Below are 19,693 nucleotides of genomic sequence, written 5' to 3'. Positions count from 1 at the left end.
CCTTCCTGATGCTTTTTGTAGTGTCCGTACACAATTCTCTCCTATTCCTTTTGTTTTTTGTAATTTACTTAATTTTCATTGGAGGATAATTGATTTACCATATCGTGCTGGCTTCTGCCATACATCAAGATGAATCAGCCATAAGCATATGTATGCCCTTCCCCTTTGCACCTCCCTCCCAACTCCAACCTGCATCCCACCCCTCCAGACTGTAGGTAGCCAGCTAATTACAGAGTTAACAATACAAAGCACTTATTTTGAGGATACAGTAGGAAAGAGAAGCAACAGATACAGGACTAGTTTGTCTTACATCAAACAAAATAGTTTTACCCTTTTCTCTCTCAGTCCCTTCTGGATCCAAGGCAAATAAACGATAGCATAATTTCTTCTTGGGCCTATAAGACGATGCTACGCTTGCTACAAGTGTTACACATATGTTGATTCTTTTCTGACACTGAAGAAATTACTGGAAATGCAGATTTCAATAATAACACAGTAAGTCCAAAGTTACTTAAGTTATTAATTTGAACTTCATTTTCTGAGAAAATATACACATTGTTTCCGAACTGAATACCAGTTATTTTGACCATTTCTTAATATTAAACATTATTTTTAAAGATCAAAATTATAATATTTCATGTAAATATTCCTACAAATTCAGATTAGATCAGATCAATCGCTCAGTCGTGTCCGACTCTTTGCGACCCCATGAATCGCAGCACGCCAGGCCTCCCTGTCCATCACCAACTCCTGGAGTTCACTCAGACTCACGTCCATCGAGTCAGTGATGCCATCCAGCCATCTCATCCTCTGTCGTCCCCTTCTCCTCTTGCCCCCAATCCCTCCTGATTGGAGGGCAATCAAAATCAAAAGCTTCAGAGCCTTTTCCAATCAGTCAACTCTTTGCATGAGGTGGCCAAAGTACTGGAGTTTCAGCTTTAGCATCATTCCTTCCAAAGAAATCCCAGGGCTGATCTCCTTCAGAATGGACTGGTTGGATCTCCTTGCAGTCCAAGGGACTCTCAAGAGTCTTCTCCAACACCACAGTTCAAAAGCATCAAATCTTGGCGCCAACTCTTACATCCATACATGACCACAGGAAAAACCATACCCTTGACTAGACGAACCTTTGTTGGCAAAGTAATGTCTCTGCTTTTGAATATCCTACAAATTATATTAAGGTAAATAAATTTATCTTGAAGGAAGAGAGATTTGGGATTCAGGGTATGTTTCATCACGTATTTGTTGTTGTCATTGTTGATAGAAAATCTTCCATTTCAACACTTTGTAAAAGGAAGACTATGCATGGAGCAAACAATCTATTAATTTATTCTTCAGTCAAAATTAAAACGGGTACATAATTGCCACACCTTTAGTTCTCGTGAAACAGAGCTTTGAACCTCTACCATCATCGTCTGCTGAAATGAAATTCACCGAGTTTCAGTAAGGATTGGGCTTTACTCTCAGTACGTTCAATACAATTGAACGCACGGGCTCCTGTGCGATCCCTGCATCCCCTCCTACCTACTTCATTCCCCTTCTCTTCTCCTTTTGAACTGCTGACCCAAGTTAGTAGCCAAACATAATAATACAGTGTTTGATCCTCTGGAAACCCATAAAATTACAAACCAGCAACCACCAGGATGTTGGCAGAATTTCTGTGGATAGCAACCAGCACGGGACATTTTTCTTTTGGAAATGAAGCAGTACACGAGACTGTTGATACATGAGTGAGGAAGGTACGACCTTTGCCAACTCCTCTCCCCCACCTCATTCTCACAACCCCTGGAGATGGAGAGACAGAATTCATCTTTTAAAGTACTGAAGGCTTTTCTCCTTTCACTGTGAGCATTACCGTCCCCTGCTTTCATCCCCTTTAAAGTTCATCCTGCTTAGTTTTATTAAGCACTAATGGAGTTTTATAACCATGAGCTAAGTACTATAAAGAAGAAAGATATAAATAAAATACACCCTCTACATGCCTTCAAGAATAATAAACTCTAATGGCAACATTAGGTTCGAATGTAGTGAGGAACTCTCTCTTCCCTACAATAAAATTGCTGATTAATCATATAGCTGAATCCAAATGAAAGAAAGGGAAATTCTCAGGTTCCAGAAATAAAGAGGCAACTCAAGCTAGAGAGATAAGTTTATAGATGGTTGCCAGAGGAACCCCAGAAACTGAATGGAACGGTTGACCATGGATGATTCATATGGAGAACAGGAGGGGTTGCGTTGAACTTGCATTAGACTGAGATTTATAACTGAGCCTTATGTCCAGCTTGGGAGTTCCCCGGTGGCTCAGATGGTAAAGAACCTGCCTGCAATGCGGGAGAACCAGGTTCGATCCCTGGATCAGTCAGGAAGATCCCCTGGAGGAGGGCATGGCAACCCACTCCAGTATTTCTTGCCTGGAGAATCCCCATGGACAGAGGAGCCTGGAAGACCACAGTTCATGGGGTCACAAAGAGTCAGACACAAATGAGCAACTAGCACATCCTGCTAGGTCTGGGCTAGATTTAAATCTTCTACGCTGGGTGGGCTAACTAAGACCTTTCACCAGCTTGTCTATATGGCCATGGGAATGTATATCTCTGCCTGAGCTCCTCTTAATGGGAGGAGAAAACAAAGCATCTTATTGGAAGTTTCAGGCCAACACCACATATTGGTGTGGAGCAAAGTTCATATAGTTAACTCTATATACATTGAAAACTTGAATTTCTAACCAAAAATACTCCCAAAAAGAAATCCTCAGGCTCAGATGATTTATTGATCGGTTCTGACTAGGTAACTATTCCGTGCTTTTATATGGAAAGATTCAGTATTGTTAAAATGTAAATTTTCTACCCAATTGATCCACAGATTTCAATGATATCCCAATACCACCATTTTTACACCTTGGTCCAAGATGGGTGTTCCAGCACTAGAAGGAAGGGAAGAAAAGGAGGGAAGCACACGCTTCCTCCTTCCAGGAAGTCACACCACCGTTTTCACTTACATAAACCACGAATGTATGGTATGTATGTGTAAGTGAATACACACGTTTCACTTACATATTAAGTAAGACCAAACTTACTTCATTAGGGCACACTAAGTGCAAGGATTCCCGGGCGGCTCAGCGGTGAAGAATCCGCCTGCCAAAGCAGGAGACATAGAGACGCAGGTTTGATCCCTGGGTCGGGAGGATCCCCTGGAGAAGGGCATGGCAACCCCTCCTGGGAAATCCCGTAGACAGTGGAACCTGGCCGGCTCCAGTCCACGGGTCATGAAGAGCTGGACATGGCTTAGTGATGAAACAACAGCAGACTGCAAGGAAATCTTGGAAAGTGAGCTTTTTAAAATTATTTTTAATTTGATTTTTATTTTATATTGGTCTAGAGTTGATTAGTTTCAGGTGTGTGGCAAGTGGTTCAGTTACACATACACGTGTATCTGTTCGTTTTCAAGTTTTTTCCCATTTAGGTTATTACAGGTCTTCCCTGGTGGCTCAGTCAGTAAAGACTATGCCTGCAATGTGAGAGACCTGGGTTCAGTCCCTGGGTCAGGAAGATCCCCTGGAGAAGGAAATAGCAACCCACTCCAGTATTCTTGCCTGGAGAATTCCATGGACAGAGGAGCCTCGTGGGCTAGAGTCCATAGGGTCACAAAGAGTAGGACACGACTGAGTGATGAACACTTGGATTATTATAGAATATGGAACAGAGTTTCCTGTGCTGTACAGTAGGTCCTTGTTATCTATTTTATATCTAGTAGCATATACATGTCAATCCCAAACTCCTAATTTATCCCTTCCCTCTGTGTTTCCCCCTTGGTAATCATAAGTTTGTTTTCAAAGTCTGTAAATCTGTTTCACAAATAAGTTCATTTCTATCATTTTTTAATATTCCACATGCAAGTGATATCATATATTTGTCTTTCTCTGTCTGATTTACTTCACTTGTTATGATAATCTCGAGTTTCATCCATGTCCCTGCAAATGGTATTACTTCATTACTTTTTATGGTTGAGTAATATTCCATCATATACATATGCCGCATCTTCTTTAGCCGTTCCTCGGTTGATGGATAGTTCGGTTGCTTCCAGGTCTTAGCTGTTGTGAGTGGTGCTGCTATGGACGCTGGGATGCATGTATCTTTCTCAGTTATGGTCTTCTCTGGATATGTGCCTAGGAGTAGAAAAGGTATTGTTTTTAGATGTGCGTAAGCCTAAAAGAAAGCTGACACATGTATGGGAGTTTTATTTCCGCCAAGGAAAGAAAAAAAACAGACTGAGGTGGTTAAATTATAGTATCTGCCCTGATAAAACTGTCATTCAAACATATACCTGTCAGACTCCAAAACAGGAGCTTCCAAGTCGGTGGTCCTTATTGGCCCTGACCAGTCTTTTCTATTCAAAGTCATCTCTTTACTAAGCCTTTTCCTTTTTTGTTGAATAGTGTATGTTTATTTTAATCTGTGTTTCATATCCACGTACACTTAGCACATGAAAATATTTATGAGGTCAGAGAAGAGGAAAATCCAAACTGTATGATGTCTACAAAAGCTCGAGTTAATTTTATGAATATTTTTAATCTCCTTTAAAGCATGGACTCACTCTTTGCTAAAAAGTTTGAGTCACAGATTTAAAAGAATCCAACATAATTTTAAGGTTCTCAAGTGGTTTTTCTTAGGATAAGGGAAACTGCTAATTGGCTAAGAAGTCCACACTCAATGTAAGTAATTCAGATTTTATTATGATACTTTCATTCCTTACAGCAAAGTAAAATAGTAAGAGGCCCATGGATCTCATTTGTGTTTTTCTAAATCGCTATTTAGAAAAATAAAGATGAACAAAAAGCTAAATCTGGTCAAAATTACTTCAAATGAGAAAATCCCATTCAAGGGTGAAACACTCAAGTCCTGCATAACCATGTTTTATCCTAGAATTAGAGGTTCTTCAAATTCTTGCAGGAAAGGTGTTAGAAACTCTGGATTATTGGTGTCAACACAAAGAAATACAGTACTTACTGTACTTTATCGGGCTTTGCTTCATTGCCTGTTACAAAGACTGTGTTTTTCACAGATTGAAGGTTTGAGGCAACCCTGTATCCAGTAGGTCTATCAGCATCATCTTTCCAAAGCATCTGCTCACTTTGCGTCTCCATATCTCATTTTGGTATTTTTGAAATATTTCAAACTTTTTCATTATTAGTATATTTGTTATAGTATATATTTGTCATCTTTGATCTTACTCTTAGGACTTGCAGAAGGCTCAGATAATAGCATTTTTTTTAAAGCAATAAACTAATTTTTAAGTTGGTAAAGAATCCGCCTGCAACGCAGGAGACCCTGGTTTGATTCCTGGGTCAGCAAGATCCCCTGGAGAAGGGATAGGCTACCCACTCCAGTATTCTCAGGCTTCCCTGCTGGCTCAGACGGTAAAGAATCCACCTGCAATGCGCGAGACCTGGGCTCGATCCTGGATTGGGAAGATCCCCTGGAGGAGGGCATGACAACCCACTCCAGTATTCTTGCCTGGAGAATCCTGTGGACAGAAGAGCCTGGAAGCCTACAGTCCATGGGGTCACAGAGAGTTGGACATGACTGAACGACTCAGCACACATTTGTTTTAGACATGCTGCTCTTGCGCACTTAATAGACTTAATAGACAGTATCGTCAAAGTATCCTTTCTATACGCACTGGAAAACCAGAAAGTTTGCACAACTCACTTTACTGCAGCCCTCATGCTGTGATCTGAAATGGAACCTGCAGGATCTCCAGGGGTGAACAGACTCATCAATGCAGCTTTAAATGAGCACAAAATGGAACTGGAGGCTGACGATTCTGCTTGGGTGGTGATGTTACTTAGGATAAACGCCTTGGATGGACAGATAGTGCTTCATTACTACATACAGTTCCTTTCTCAGAGTTCTGGAGAACCCCTGGCTCCAGCATGCTTGGAAGATGTTTGTCTAGTTAAATAATCGATGTCACACACTCACAGTTCTTTCGTGAGAGACAGAATGTTCTTACCACGCATCCCAGGACCTGACAGGATGTTCCTGCCTAGTGTCTCAGCACTTCTACTTTCCATGTGTTACATTCAAATGGACAAATTAGTGTTTGTTGCCTACAGTTTTATGAAGTTGAAAACGAAAGTGAAAATGTCAGTTTCCAGAATCTCAGCTTGCAAAAGACACAAGTTCTTTTGAGTTATAAATCAGAAAAGCAGTGTCAGAAATGACTGAGGCCACCAAATGGATACTGCTTTTTTTTTTTTCATTGATTCTACTTTTCTATGCTTTTCAAATCAACTTTAATTACTAGTTGAAACAGCTGAATTAGGAAGCTTTCAGTAACCAGTAAACAAGAAAGTTAAAGGTAAAGACTTTTGACTCCTGAATATTACAAACATCAAATTCAGGTTGCTTGGTGGATGATGGATTCTACCCATTTCAGCTGATGAATCTCCAGTCCCTAAAAGAGTGCGTTAGGAATGTGGTGAACAGGTAATCTGCCGAATCTGATGATTCACAGATTATCAGAGTCGGAGTAAGGAAGCCACTGGACATGCTTCAGGCAGGAGGCAGGAAGTAGCTAGGAGAGTCAGAGACCAATATGATGACACAGAGAATTTGCCCGAAGCACTTTATCTCAGACTGATGTTTTTAACAAAGATGCAAGCCCACTCTTTCTCTACACTTCTTAGAGTCAAATTCTCTTTGGGGAACATGTAAGCTGAAGCTATGCTACTGGATTTCAATTCCAGTTTGAAAAAGAAATGCTGGGGAATAACTCTGTAGTAACTGTATGTATGTGTGTGTGTATGTGTGCATGCGTGCTAAATCATTCAGTCATGTCTGACTCTGCCACCCTATGGACTGTAGCCCGCCAGGCTCCTCTGTCCATGGGACTCTCCAGACGAGACTACTGGAGTGGGTTGCCATTTCCTCCTCCAGGGGACCTTCTCGACTCAGGGATGGAACCCCGTCTCTTCCATCTCCTGCATCGGTAGGTGGGATCTTTATCGCTAGTGCCACCTGGGAAGACCGTGTGTGTGTGTGTGTGTGTGTGTGTGTGTGTGTGTGCAAATACGTATATTTGTTGTTGTTCAGTTGCTAAGTTGTGTCTGACTCTTTGCAACCCCATGGACTGTAGTCTGGCCAGGCTCCTTTGTCCATGGGATTTCCCAGGCAAGAATACTGGAGTGGGTTGCCATTTCCTGTTGATTAAGGCATCAGTTTAATTGTGTGGATGTAACATGGTTTGTTTATCCGCCACTAAATGGACACTATCTGGACTGTACCCAGGATTTGGCGACTGGGAAAAAAAAGTGTGCCGACCATTCGCATATAGGTTTTTCTGTACACCCCAAATTTCATGTTTCTTGGGTAAACATCAAGGGTTAAAATGGCTGGGTCATATGGCAAATGTATGTTTAAGACAAATTGTCAAATTATTTACCAAAGTTCTGTGATCAGAGGTTTGAGGAGGGCCTCTCCATAGTTCGAGGGAAAAGCCAGTCTATTATGTAGGAAAGTAAACGCAACTGTGTCTTCTGCTCATGCCGGCACCCTCTTACTACAGGAAGCGCAGTGATATTCAAAATGAGAACGGTTTAATACTGCAAGAAAATAAGACGATCTGCAGTGCCAAACCCGATCCCAGGGCATCGACAGCATTTAAGTTTCCATCCCAAACAATTCACTTCCTACCACCCTGTCAAGGCCACATGCTGACCGTCCAGTTCTTTCTCTTCTAAGGCCTATCTCAATCAAGCCCTTTGCTCCCAGCTTTGAACTCCTAAGGGAAAAGAGAAAGATAAAATCTGTGGGTTACTTTTGCAACAAGTTATGTTCTTTCTCAATGAATTTTCCATGACATCTGTTTAGGAAAATCTCAGAATACACCAAAATGAGATAATGATGGGGTTTTATATTTATCAAAGGCTGCCTTACCCCCACACACAAATAAGCTAAGTCCCCATTGCATGGAAGGACACTTTCGTATGCCCAGAGGCAGAGTCCATGAAAGGGAAATTAAGAAGAAGGGGGAACTGGTTCTGATGGGTAAGACCTCCCTGAATCCTGCCGCAAAGCTGGAGGCGTCTGAACTTGGCGGTGCTGATGGTTTGGTCAATGTGGTCTCCCTTTTGCTTTTGGTATTGACTCGTCTTACTGCTTCTGCTTCCAGGTTGGACTTGAAAATAAATGCTCAAGTTCTTGATGACTCAGAAAGATGAGAGCTTCCTTTTGAACGTTTCACAGTTGGTCCCAAGTAGTAGCTGATTCGGAGGCAGCATGGCTCCATCAGTGACAGCTGCTTCGGGCAGCTCATTAGGCACGCTTGCTTTAAGGCAAAAGTGTGCTCTGAGAATACAACCACTCTGAACTGATATCTGCTTTCGTCTCTTAGGCACGCTTGCTTTAAGGCAAAAGTGTGCTCTGAGAATACAACCACTCTGAACTGATATCTGCTTTCGTCTCTTAGGCACGCTTGCTTTAAGGCAAAAGTGTGCTCTGAGAATACAACCACTCTGAACTGATATCTGCTTTCGTCTCTTAGCGCCTTCAGAGGCCACGCAGTTTATTATTGTGACTATTAAGAGGGATAAAACCCATTTCCACGTTCATGGTGGCCATAGCAAGAAATTATTGGATCTTATGCCAACAAAGATCCAAATAGTCAAAGCTATGGTCTTTCCAGTAGTCATGGGTGGATGTGAGAGTTGGACTGTAAAGAAGTTTGAGCGCCAAAGAATTGATGTTTTCTAACTATGGTGTTGGAGAAGACTCTTGAGAGTCCCTTGGACAGCAAGGAGATCAAACCAGTCCATCCTAAAGGAGATCAAGCCTGAATATTCAATTGAGCTGAATATATCAGAAGGGCTGATGCTGAAGCTGAAGTTCCAGTACTTGGGCCACCTGATGTGAAGAGTCAACTCGTTGGAAAAGACCCTGATGCTGGGAAAGATTGAGGGCAGGAGGAGAAGGAAAAACAGAGGATAAGCTGGTTGAATGGCATCCTTGACTCAACGGCCATGAGTTGAGCGAACTCCAGGCAATAGTGAAAGACAGGGAAGCCTGGCATGCTGCAGTTCCACTGGGTCATAAAGAGTCAGACGTGACTTACCAACTGCATGATAACAACAATTTTAACTCTAAGTTCTGTGGAAATGCATGTTTATAGCAGTGGCCACTGGAAATATTTTGAACCATTTACATGTATCTGTTGCACCCCTGTTAAAGAAGAAAATATACCTGAGATTAACCTCAGAGTGTATTTTTGCTTAACTCCTCTTGACCATAAAGCGTTTCTCAGGATATCAATAGTGCTTATGTGTCCGTCCCAGTCTGATACTATGGATAAAATAGATAAGTAATGAGAACCTGCTGTATAGCCCAGGGAACTCTGTTCAATGCACTGTGGTGACCTGATGGGAAGGGAGTCCAAAAGGGCAGGGATGTATGTTTATGTATGGCTGATCCGGGCTTCCACGGCAGCTCAGTGGTAAAAAACCCGCCTGCCAATGCGGAAGACATGGGTTCCATCCCCGGGTCAGGAAGATACTCTGGAGAAGGAAAAGGCAACCCACTCCAGTACTCTTGCCTGGGAAATCACATGGACAGAGGAACTTGGTGGGCTACAGTTCTTGGGGTTGCAAAGAGACGGACACGACTGAGTGACTGAACAATAACACAAACGGCTGATTCGTTCTGTTGCGTGTCAGAAACTAACACAACACTGTAGAGCAACTGTTCTCCACTAAAAAATTAATTAAAAACAAACAAACTAACGATGTCTGTGAAGCGTCCCAGAGTCAGGTCCTTGCTCCTCTGAACCTCAGACTGCGTGTCTACAGAGGAGCTCGGATTTGTAGCCTTGACACGGTGTGTCCTACTTTTCCAGCAGCGCGGGAAGCAAGCGGGGAGAAAAGGGGCCGTGAGCTGGCCAACAAACAAACAAAATGACTCCACATCTAGAAACGGGTTTCACCCTCCAAGGTCCCATGTCGGTCCGGCATATCGTGTGTCTGTAAATGTCAAAACTAATAGGAGAAAAAATGCAGATAAAACCCAGAAATCTGGCCCCTGCTTATTTCCTATTTTCAGCTAAGATAACTCATATCTGCATGATCAAAACAGATGTTTGAGAAATCTCAGCAATCTCTCATCAATCAGACACCACTGAGCAAATATTAACCCCAGAATATGATGAGATTGCCCTATACACCATCAGAGCCATAATAAGACTCCAAAATTATTGATTTAATCCTTGGTCGCTTCCCAGTTTCCATCCACAAGGCAATATAGAATATTCAGCCAAATTCCCTTCAAATTATCTTAAAAAATCAAACTTTTCACATTGCCTCAAGTGTTTATCCTACCATCTCAAATATTTTTACTTAGATTTTCTTTATAGCAGGCTTAATTTTTTTTACATTTTAGCTTTATCCAATATTCATAGTTATTTTGTCCTTTTCAAGCATGCTACGATAATCCTTTAATATGATGCCCTTTGCCCCTGCACTGTTGCTTTTTCCACCAAAGACACACACGGACTCTGACATCAGTGAACAGGGAAGTGAGCGCTGTCTGTCGCGTGCACACACCTTGCTCCCCAGTCGCCCCCTCTCTGTTTACTGGATAAGAGTAAGGGACAACTTCTGTAAAAAGCAACGTCCTTATCTTTTCTGGAATAAACAATCAATCATCTCAAGCCTCTCAGAAGATTTTCCAGGAAATATGAGCCATTATATTGACGCTCCTCAAGTTCCTCAAGAACTCTGCAAGGCAAGGACTGCCTCAGTGGTCCAGTGGTTAAGACGGCCTTCCAATGCAGCGAGTGAGGGTTCGATCCCTGGCTGGGGAGCTGAGATCCCACATGCCTTGTGGCCAAAAACTCAGAACATAAAACGGAAGCAACATTGCAATAAATTTAATAAAAACTTGAAAAAAAAGAAAGAAAGAAAGTTTATAGAACTCTGTAAGGCAGAGGAAGCCCCTCAAGATCTACTGAAGAGGAAAAATAACACACTTACTGGTAAAGGATCTTTTTTCTCAATTGTTCAACAATCTTTTGATTGCCCTTTATGCACAAACCCCTGTGTTTATGAAACTTAAATTCCTTGAGGGATATATTTGCCAGAGATTCTGCAAGAAAAAAAAAAATGCCACATTTGATTTGTGGTAATTTGAGGAAGATTTAATGGAGGAATTATTAGCAAAGTTGTGGGCAGAGGTCAGAGAAATCACACACACACACACACACACACACAAGTACACACACACAGGGCAGTCAGCACCCCCAGGGCTAGTAACACCCAAGCTGTAATCAGTGGCTCAGTAGATGGGGAAGAGAGCAGTTTCCGAGTCCTGACAGGAGGCTCCTGGAGAGACGGGAGGAGGAGATAGCATGGGGCGGGGGCCGGGGGTGGGGGGGTGGGGACAGACAAGGGCAGCCTAAGCAGACCCCACAGAGAGGGGGACACAGGACACAAAGGTGACCCAGCCCTTCTCTCTTCACTCCCACTGTGGCCTCCCACTGGCTGAGCCCAAAGGAAATTCAAAGGACCTGATCGAATCTAGAATGGTCAGCCTCCCAGAGCCCACAGCAAGGTGGAGGATGATGGAGAAGGACGCTAGGGGGATATCACAAGGTTGCTAGTCCCACGGGCAACACTCATCTTAATGACCCAACTTCACTGAAATCAAGATGACCTCTGGGACGCTCCTGGTGGCCCAGTGGCTGAGACTCTGTGCTCCCAATGCAGGGGGCCCAGGTTCCATTCCTGGTCAAGGAACTGGATCCCACATGACTCAACTAACGATTCGACATGCCACAACCAAGACAGCAAATAAATAATTGTTTTTTTAAGAAGATCTTCATCTTGTTTTAGAGGATGGACACCCAGCTCTGGCTGAGAAGTAGAATATTCTGTCTATTTTGTACTTTGTGGGAATGTGACATAGTCTATTTTTGTATGACGATTTGTTAGTGTCCACAGTTGGGTCTGCTTGAAAGGTTGGGAAGTCAATACCTAAATTCTGTAGTCTACAAATTGAAGAAATGCTCTGATAAGTATATTTAACACAGAGACCTAAAAATGAAGCATTTGGTGGACAGACGCTAAGGCAGCCACATGACCCCTGCTCTCAGGCGTTCGTGCCTTTGAGAGGCCTTCTCCCCCTGAGGATGGTGGTAGCCGTGACTTGCCTCTGCCCACGGAAACTGCAGAGGGCTGCTGTCTCTCCTGTGATGATGCTCAGTACGTGACAAAGGTGATGACACTGCCATGATCACATTATATAAAATCGCTCTGCTAGCAAGCAGTCTCATGCTGAAGACTCTCTCTTCTGCCAGGTTGAGGGAATAAGCTTTCAGGTAAAAGCCTGACGGGGGTACCAGATGACACAGAGCTATGGCAATCCTTAGAGCTGTGAGCAGCCCCTGGTCAACAGACAGCAAGAAGCAAAAGCCTCCTCTGTTCTACAGCCACAGAGAGCTGAATTCTGCCAGCACACTGAATGGTTTGGGTAGCAGATCCACCCCAGTCAAGCCTCCAGATGAGACCCCAGCTCCGACCAACACCTTGATGTAACTTTCCAGACAACCCAGCTAAACCAAGCCCAGATTCCTCACCATGGAACCTGTTAGATAACAAATGTGTGTTGCTTTAAGCCATAAAGTTGGTGGTCACTGGGGCTTCCCTGATGGCTCAGCAGGTAAAAAATCTGCCTGCAATGCAGGACACAGCAGACGTGGGTTTGACCCTTGATTCAGGAAGATCCCCTGGAGGAGGGCATGGCAACCCACTCCAGGATTCTTGCCTGGAGAATCCCACGGACCGAGGAGCCTGGTGGGTTACAGTCCAAAGGGTTGCAAAGAGTCAGACACACGACTGAGTGACTAAGCTTACACACACATTTGTAGTCATTTGTTATGAAGTCATAGAAAATAAATACAAATAGGTGTTTAATTTTTCCATATTGTGTTATTTAATAACTCTTTAGAATATTCTTCTAAACTCCCTACAACATGGGTCTTGTGGCTCAGTCATTATTTTAGTCAACAAGCAGGGTATCCCCCACGCAGGTGGCTCAGTGGTAAAGAATTCGCCTGCCAATGCAGGCAACAGAGGAGATGTGGGTTTGATCCCTGAGTCGGGAAGACCCCCTGGAGAAGGGCATGGCAACCCACTCCAGGATTCTTGCCTGGGAAATCTCATGGGCAGAGGAGCCTGGAGGGCTACGGTCCGTGGGGTCACAAAGAGTCGACACGACTGAGCATGGCACACTCCACCTTACACAGGACTGTTTACAAACTAGTCCCAAAAATGTTAAGTCAATGGTTCATTGAGATCAGCTGTGAGGACGAATCTCAGGTAAGAGATGGGACGTTGGGCACTGAGTCTGTGAGGTCTGAAGGGGCTCACCCAGGGACAGCCAGCTAGCTGGGGACAGATCTTGGCTTTTGTCTCAGGACTTTGACCACAGGCCCCAGGCTATTCAGTCTGCCAACCTGCCTGCCTTAGTCAGGACTGGGATTCTAAACCTGAGTCCAATTAAAACACAGTGGCCAACGAGCCACACTTTCTACCTTTACAAGAGCCAGGTATATTTATGCTGTCCCCTATAATGGCAAAACACCTTCCCTTTACCTCAGAAATGCATGTGACTGGCCCCCAGATTAAAAATACATACTAGCAGAAAACAGTCCCATGGAGGGCCTTCCCTGGTGGTTCGGTGGTCAGATCTCTGCTCTCTCAATGCGGGCGCCTGGGTTTGACCCCCGCGCCACAACTGAAGATCCTCACGCCACGCTGAAGATGAAGATTCCTAATGCCGCCACTAAGACCAGTGCAGCCAAATAAATATCTTAAAAAATCCCACGGAAGATGGATTAACATCTCCTCCCAAGTGATTACAGTTGTGGTTCAATCGTGCATCTTTATCTAAAATCAGGTTTCGAATCGCAGATATGAGTGTTATTATCATCAGCAGCAAGGGTGTAACGCCAACGTTTAAAAACATCTTTTACAAAGTCTACCCAGGCTTAAAATTGCAATTCCTTCAATGACTGGAAGAAAAAAGGGGACTTTGGCAAAACACTTCATGATTAAGGCCCAAACTCTAAACCTTATTAGGACCAAAGCAGATGGTAATATTAGCTAATAGATTAAAAGCAAAAAACAACTGTTCTCTGTTGAAAGAAATATTTGGAAGTGATGCAAAGCACTTACAACTTACCTCTTTGCGAATGGTCAGTGGTGGAATTCTAGCCGCAAGGTCTGTTGTGAGTTTATTCCAAAGGCCAGCTAATGGGGCACACACGGCAACCTCTTCTGAGATGGAGCAGAACGCTGTCTGCAGTGGAGATCAAAGCCATAGATGTGGGTGCCTGTAATAAGAAAAATGATGGTTCAGGCAGTCCCACCCTGTATCTCCCATTAGTCAACGTGAGCAGCAGTCATGAACATTCTCTCCCATGTCACTCTGCTTAAACCCATCCATATCATTGGAGCTGTGGGAGCCTGAGAAGCATTTTATAACAAATACAGGACTGTTTCACTTGGGTCAAACATTTAATAAGCTTCTAGAAAATATCCTGCCTTCGTTTGGCTCAGAACCTGGCCCAGGATGAGAGGGTTTTTCTTGATTGTCGGGTGCTTATTTTTCTGAACCTCCATTTTAAAGGACAGCAGGTTTGAAAACAAATGTGATTCAACCTTGGAAGGCTCTTGCTATGTGTCTGCGTGTCTTTTATCAGGGCCCTTGATTAGAAGGAAAAGAGAAAGGAGTCCTTTTCCTTCCATCTCGCCCTGTTATTATGTTCACTGTGAATCTTGCTCTTTCTTTCCGCCAATTAGGACCTGTTCCAATATGGCGGGACCTCCAGAGTTACGAGCGCTGCTTCGGAGGCCAGACTCTTTCCAGAAGCTGCTTGGTTTGAAATTCCATCCCCCACCGCCCTTTAAAAAAAAAAAAAAAACACACAGTTCCACTGAGTTCCCAAGCATTTATATTTGGAGTTTGTATGACTGAAGGATTTATTGTCAGAGGAAAATGAGAATGGTTCTATTTTCCCCCCTCACCTAAAAAAACAGGCTCCTGGGTGCATCTTTGAAGGACTTAGACCCTGTTGGTTGTCCCACAGAGAAGCCCCCTGTCACAGCTCCAGTTCGGGAGGGCGAAGCAGAGCTGGGCAGTCAGGACTGGGATTCTAAACCTGAGTCCAGCACTTACTAGCTCCATAGGTTTCAACAGCGTAAGTAATCTCTTTCAGTCTGCTTCCTAATCTGTACCAGACTCATAAATAATCACAGCTTCTTGAGGCAATGGAAAGGGTTAAATGCATAGCCTATGAGGTCCAACCTCACCATCTGGAACATGGGGAGCCATTTAAAAAGTGCTCTTGTTTCAGGACTGAGTACCGTATAGTTTCCTCTGCTTGCCTTTCAGTTGGCTCTTCCATCAGCGCGGTTTGTCCTCAGTCATGTTTGATTAGCTCCACGCCACACATGTGGGTCTCCTATTTACGTAGAACCAAACATCTGAAGAGCTGAAAAAGCACCGTTTATTCCGGTCTCAGCTTTATCTGTACTGATCTCACTGTATTTAATTTCTGATAGGATTGCTGTCAGAGCACGCAGCTTTGTTCATTCTTAGTATCTCTGCGAAGCACGTGGGTCATAAAGCTTTCAGTGCATGCGTGCTCATGAAATGGATAAATAACAGAAAAGTTAACACTTTTAATAATTATGGCAACCAGTCTGTTAAATCTTTCATTAAAAGTTCAGTTCAGTTCAGTTCAGTTGCTCAGTCATGACTGACTCTTTACGACCCCATGAATCGTAGCACGCCAGGCTCCCCTGTGCATCACCAACTCCCGGAGTTCGCTCAAACTCATGTCCATTGAGACGGTGATGCCATCCAGCCATGTCATCCTCTGTCGCCCCCTTCTCCTCTCGCCTTCAATCTTTCCCAGCATCAGGGTTTTTTCCAATAAGTCAGCTCTTTGCATCAGGTGGCCAAAGTATTGGAGTTTCAGCTTCAGCATCAGTCCTTCCAATGAACACCCAGGACTGATCTCCTTTAGGATGGACTGGTTGGATCTCCTTGCAGTCCAAAGGACTCTCAAGAGTCTTCTCCAACACCACAGTTCAAAACCATCAATTCTTCGGTGCTCAGCTTTCTTCACAGTTCAACTTTCACATCCATACATGACCACTGGAAAAACCATAGCCTTGCCTAGATGGACCTTTGTTGGCAAAGTAATGGCTCTGCTTTTTAATATGATATCTAGGTTGGTCATAACTTTCCTTCCATGGCGTAAGCGTCTTTTAATTTCATGGCTGCAGTCACCATCTGCAGTGATTTTGGAGCCCAAAAAAATAAAGTCTGATGCTGTTTCCACTGTTTCCCCATCTATCTGCCATGAAGTGATAGGACCGGATGCCATGATCTTAGTTTTCTGAATGTTGAACTTTAAGCCAACTTTTTCATTCTCCTCTTTCACTTTCATCAAGAGGCTTTTGAGTTCCTCTTCACTTTCTGCCATAAGGGTGGTGTCATCTGCATATCTGAGGTTAATGATATTTCTCCTGGCAATCTTGATTCCAGCTCGTGCTTCATCCAGCCCAGCATTTCTCATACTCTGCATAAAGTTAAATAAGCAGGGTGACAATATACAGCCTTGACGTACTCCTTTTCCTATTTGGAACCAGTCTGTTGTTCCATGTCCAGTTCTAACTTTTGCTTCCTGACCTGCATATAGGTTCCTCAAGAGGCAGGTCAGGTGGTCTGGTATTTCCATCACTTTCAGAATCATTTACATTTAAATTCCCCAGCCTTTTAAAAAAAATGTATTACTCAAAGATCAACAAATTGGCAACCTGCGGATATTTTTGCAATTGGTGTTGTAGTTTAGGAAACTACCATCTCTATAATATTGTTTCTTCTAATGAAATGCACTTGTTATACCTTTCCACTCATTTAAAGGGCTTCCCTAGTGGCTCAGATGGTAAAGAATCTCCCAACAATGCAGGTGACCCAGATTCCATCCCTGGGATGGAAAGATCCCCTGGAGAAGGGAATGGCTACCCACTTCTGTATTTTTGCCTGAATACCCCATGGACAGAGGAGCCTGGTGGGTTAGAGTCTATGGTGTCACAAAGAGTTGGACATGACTGAGCACCCACCCACACACACGGGATGGAGCCCAGCTTTTAAGAGAGCATCTACATAAGAGCTTTGGTACAAATTTCAATGCTTTCTGGGAAATACATGATCAGAAACATGGAGAGAAGGTTAAAACAATAATTTTATCAGATAACAATAATTTTATCAGTTATTTTCAAGGTTATCAGGCTCCCAAATCATGCAAATCTGAAAGGAATTTCAATTTGTGGAGACTTCAGCAAAGAGATAAAATTTAGAAACATCTAATTCGTAAGTCAATTCTCCTGAATTTAGAAAACCCAAATAATTAATCTGTGGGCTGAATTCTATGCTCACATATTTCTCTATTGCAAATGTAAATTGAATATAACACTGGAGAGATTACAAAGAAGGCGGCTTGCCCAGAGAAAGGTGCTGTGTTAAGTCAATGTTCCTTCTTCGATTGAAACTTGGTCCATGCTCCTGAGTAAAGCACCAAGGTCAACAGAGGTCATTGTGAGACTTCTTAAAATCAGGAGAACTTCTGCATAACACACTCCCCCAAAGGGAATAACGGCTGACCTCCAGAGCCAGATTTTTGGAGGATGACTTTTTCCGACACATCATACAAGTGCAACCCCATCTTCTTACTTACCTTGAGGACCTTGTTTGTCAGTCATAGCCTTGCTTTCAATATATTTCCTGCTTGACTATTTCTCTGAGCAAGTTCTCTCATCAGAATCTATATACGTATAGCGTGGAAGGGAGGAAGAAACGTTGGGAGAGGAACATGGGGCTCATGTTCCAAGGAGGCCTTTGCCCGTTAGTTCTCAGAGATCACTGCACGTAAGACTGTAAAAACAGAAAGTGTATTTAAAAGTAATGGTATGATCCCTTAGGAAGTGAGTCCAAGAACATAATCTTCCCCATCCACGATCTGAGATCTCTGAGGGATGAGTCAGAGGCAAAAAATGGTTTCTATCAATAATGAACAAGCTGCCCACCCATTAAAAAACACTGACCCACCTCCCAGAATATCGGAAATAAAAGCAAAAATAAACAAATGGGACCTAATTAAACTTAAAAGCTTCTGCACAACAAAGGAAACTATAAGCAAGGTGAAAAGACAGCCTTCAGAATGGGAGAAAATAATAGCAAATGAAGCAACTGACAAACAACTAATCTCAAAAATATACAAGCAACTCCTACAGCTCAATTCCAGAAAAATAAATGACCCAATCAAAAAATGGGCCAAAGAACTAAATAGACATTTCTCCAAAGAAGACATACAGATGGCTAACAAACACATGAAAAGATGCTCAACATCACTCATTATCAGAGAAATGCAAATCAAAACCACTATGAGGTACTATTTCACACCAGTCAGAATGGCTGCGATCCAAAAGTCTACAAGCACTAAATGCTGGAGAGGGTGTGGAGAAAAGGGAACCCTATTACACTGTTGGTGGGAATGCAAACCAGTACAGCCACTATGGAGAACAGTGTGGAGATTCCTTAAAAAACTGGAAATAGAACTGCCTTATGACCCAGCAATCCCACTGCTGGGCATACACACTGAGGAAACCAGAAGGGAAAGAGACATGTGTACCCCAATGTTCATCGCAGCACTGTTTATAATAGCCAGGACATGGAAGCAACCTAGATGTCCATCAGCAGATGAATGGATAAGAAAGCTATGGTACATATACACAATGGAGTATTACTCAGCCATTAAAAAGAATACATTTGAATCAGTTCTAATGAGATGGATGAAACTGGAGCCTATTATACAGAGTGAAGTAAGCCAGAAAGAAAAACACCAATACAGTATACTAACGTATATATATGGAATTTAGAAAGCTAGTAACAATAACCCTGTATACGAGACAGCAAAAGAGACACTGATGTATAGAACAGTCTTATGGACTCTGTGGGAGAGGGAGAGGGTGGGAAGATTTGGGAGAATGGCATTGAAACATGTAGAATATCATGTATGAAACGAGTCGCCAGTCCAGGTTCGATGCACGATACTGGATGCTTGGGGCTGGTGTACTGGGATGACCCAGAGGGATGGTATGGGGAGGGAGGAGGGAGGTGGGTTCAGGATGGGGAACACATGTATACCTGTGGTGGATTCATTTTGATATTTGGCAAAACCAATACAATATTGTAAAGTTTAAAAATAAAATAAAATTAAAAAAAACACACTTTTCAAAATACACAAGTGTCCCACAAATTACAAGAGCTTTGACAGACAAGACAATGATTTATTAACGAACCTTCAGTTTCTTTTAAAAGATCAACCAAAGACTGCAGATAATCGTGTATGAAAGAGACAAATCCGTGTCATATAGATAGATGTAGTTTGTGTCTGTACTTAGTCACCTAGTCATGTCCGACTCTTTGCCACCTCATGGACTGTAGCGCACCAGCCTCCTTTGTCCCTGGAATTTTACAGGCAAAAATACTGGTGTGGGTTGAAATTTCCTACTACAGGGGCTCTTCCTGACCCAGGGCTTGAACCCAAGTCTCGGGTCTCCTGCCTTGGCAGGAGG

At 43.0% G+C, this 19,693-nt stretch overlaps 1 long non-coding RNA gene across 1 annotated transcript; it reads right to left on the bottom strand.

The window, feature by feature from the left end:
* Positions 1 to 205: 205 nt before the first annotated feature.
* Positions 206 to 17,986, bottom strand: LOC138983964 (uncharacterized). Its single transcript, XR_011461324.1, has 4 exons — positions 17,794 to 17,986; positions 14,229 to 14,379; positions 11,021 to 11,132; positions 206 to 4,165 (listed from the first exon to the last, which is right to left on the bottom strand). It is a non-coding gene; the product is annotated as an uncharacterized lncRNA (long non-coding RNA).
* Positions 17,987 to 19,693: the final 1,707 nt, after the last annotated feature.

The sequence above is a fragment of the Bos mutus genome, chromosome 19 (assembly GCF_027580195.1).
Source record: "Bos mutus isolate GX-2022 chromosome 19, NWIPB_WYAK_1.1, whole genome shotgun sequence".
In the NCBI taxonomy this organism is placed as follows: domain Eukaryota; kingdom Metazoa; phylum Chordata; class Mammalia; order Artiodactyla; family Bovidae; genus Bos; species Bos mutus.
The sequence above is the reverse complement of the archived record's forward strand: the minus strand, read 5'-3'. Positions and strand labels throughout refer to the sequence as shown.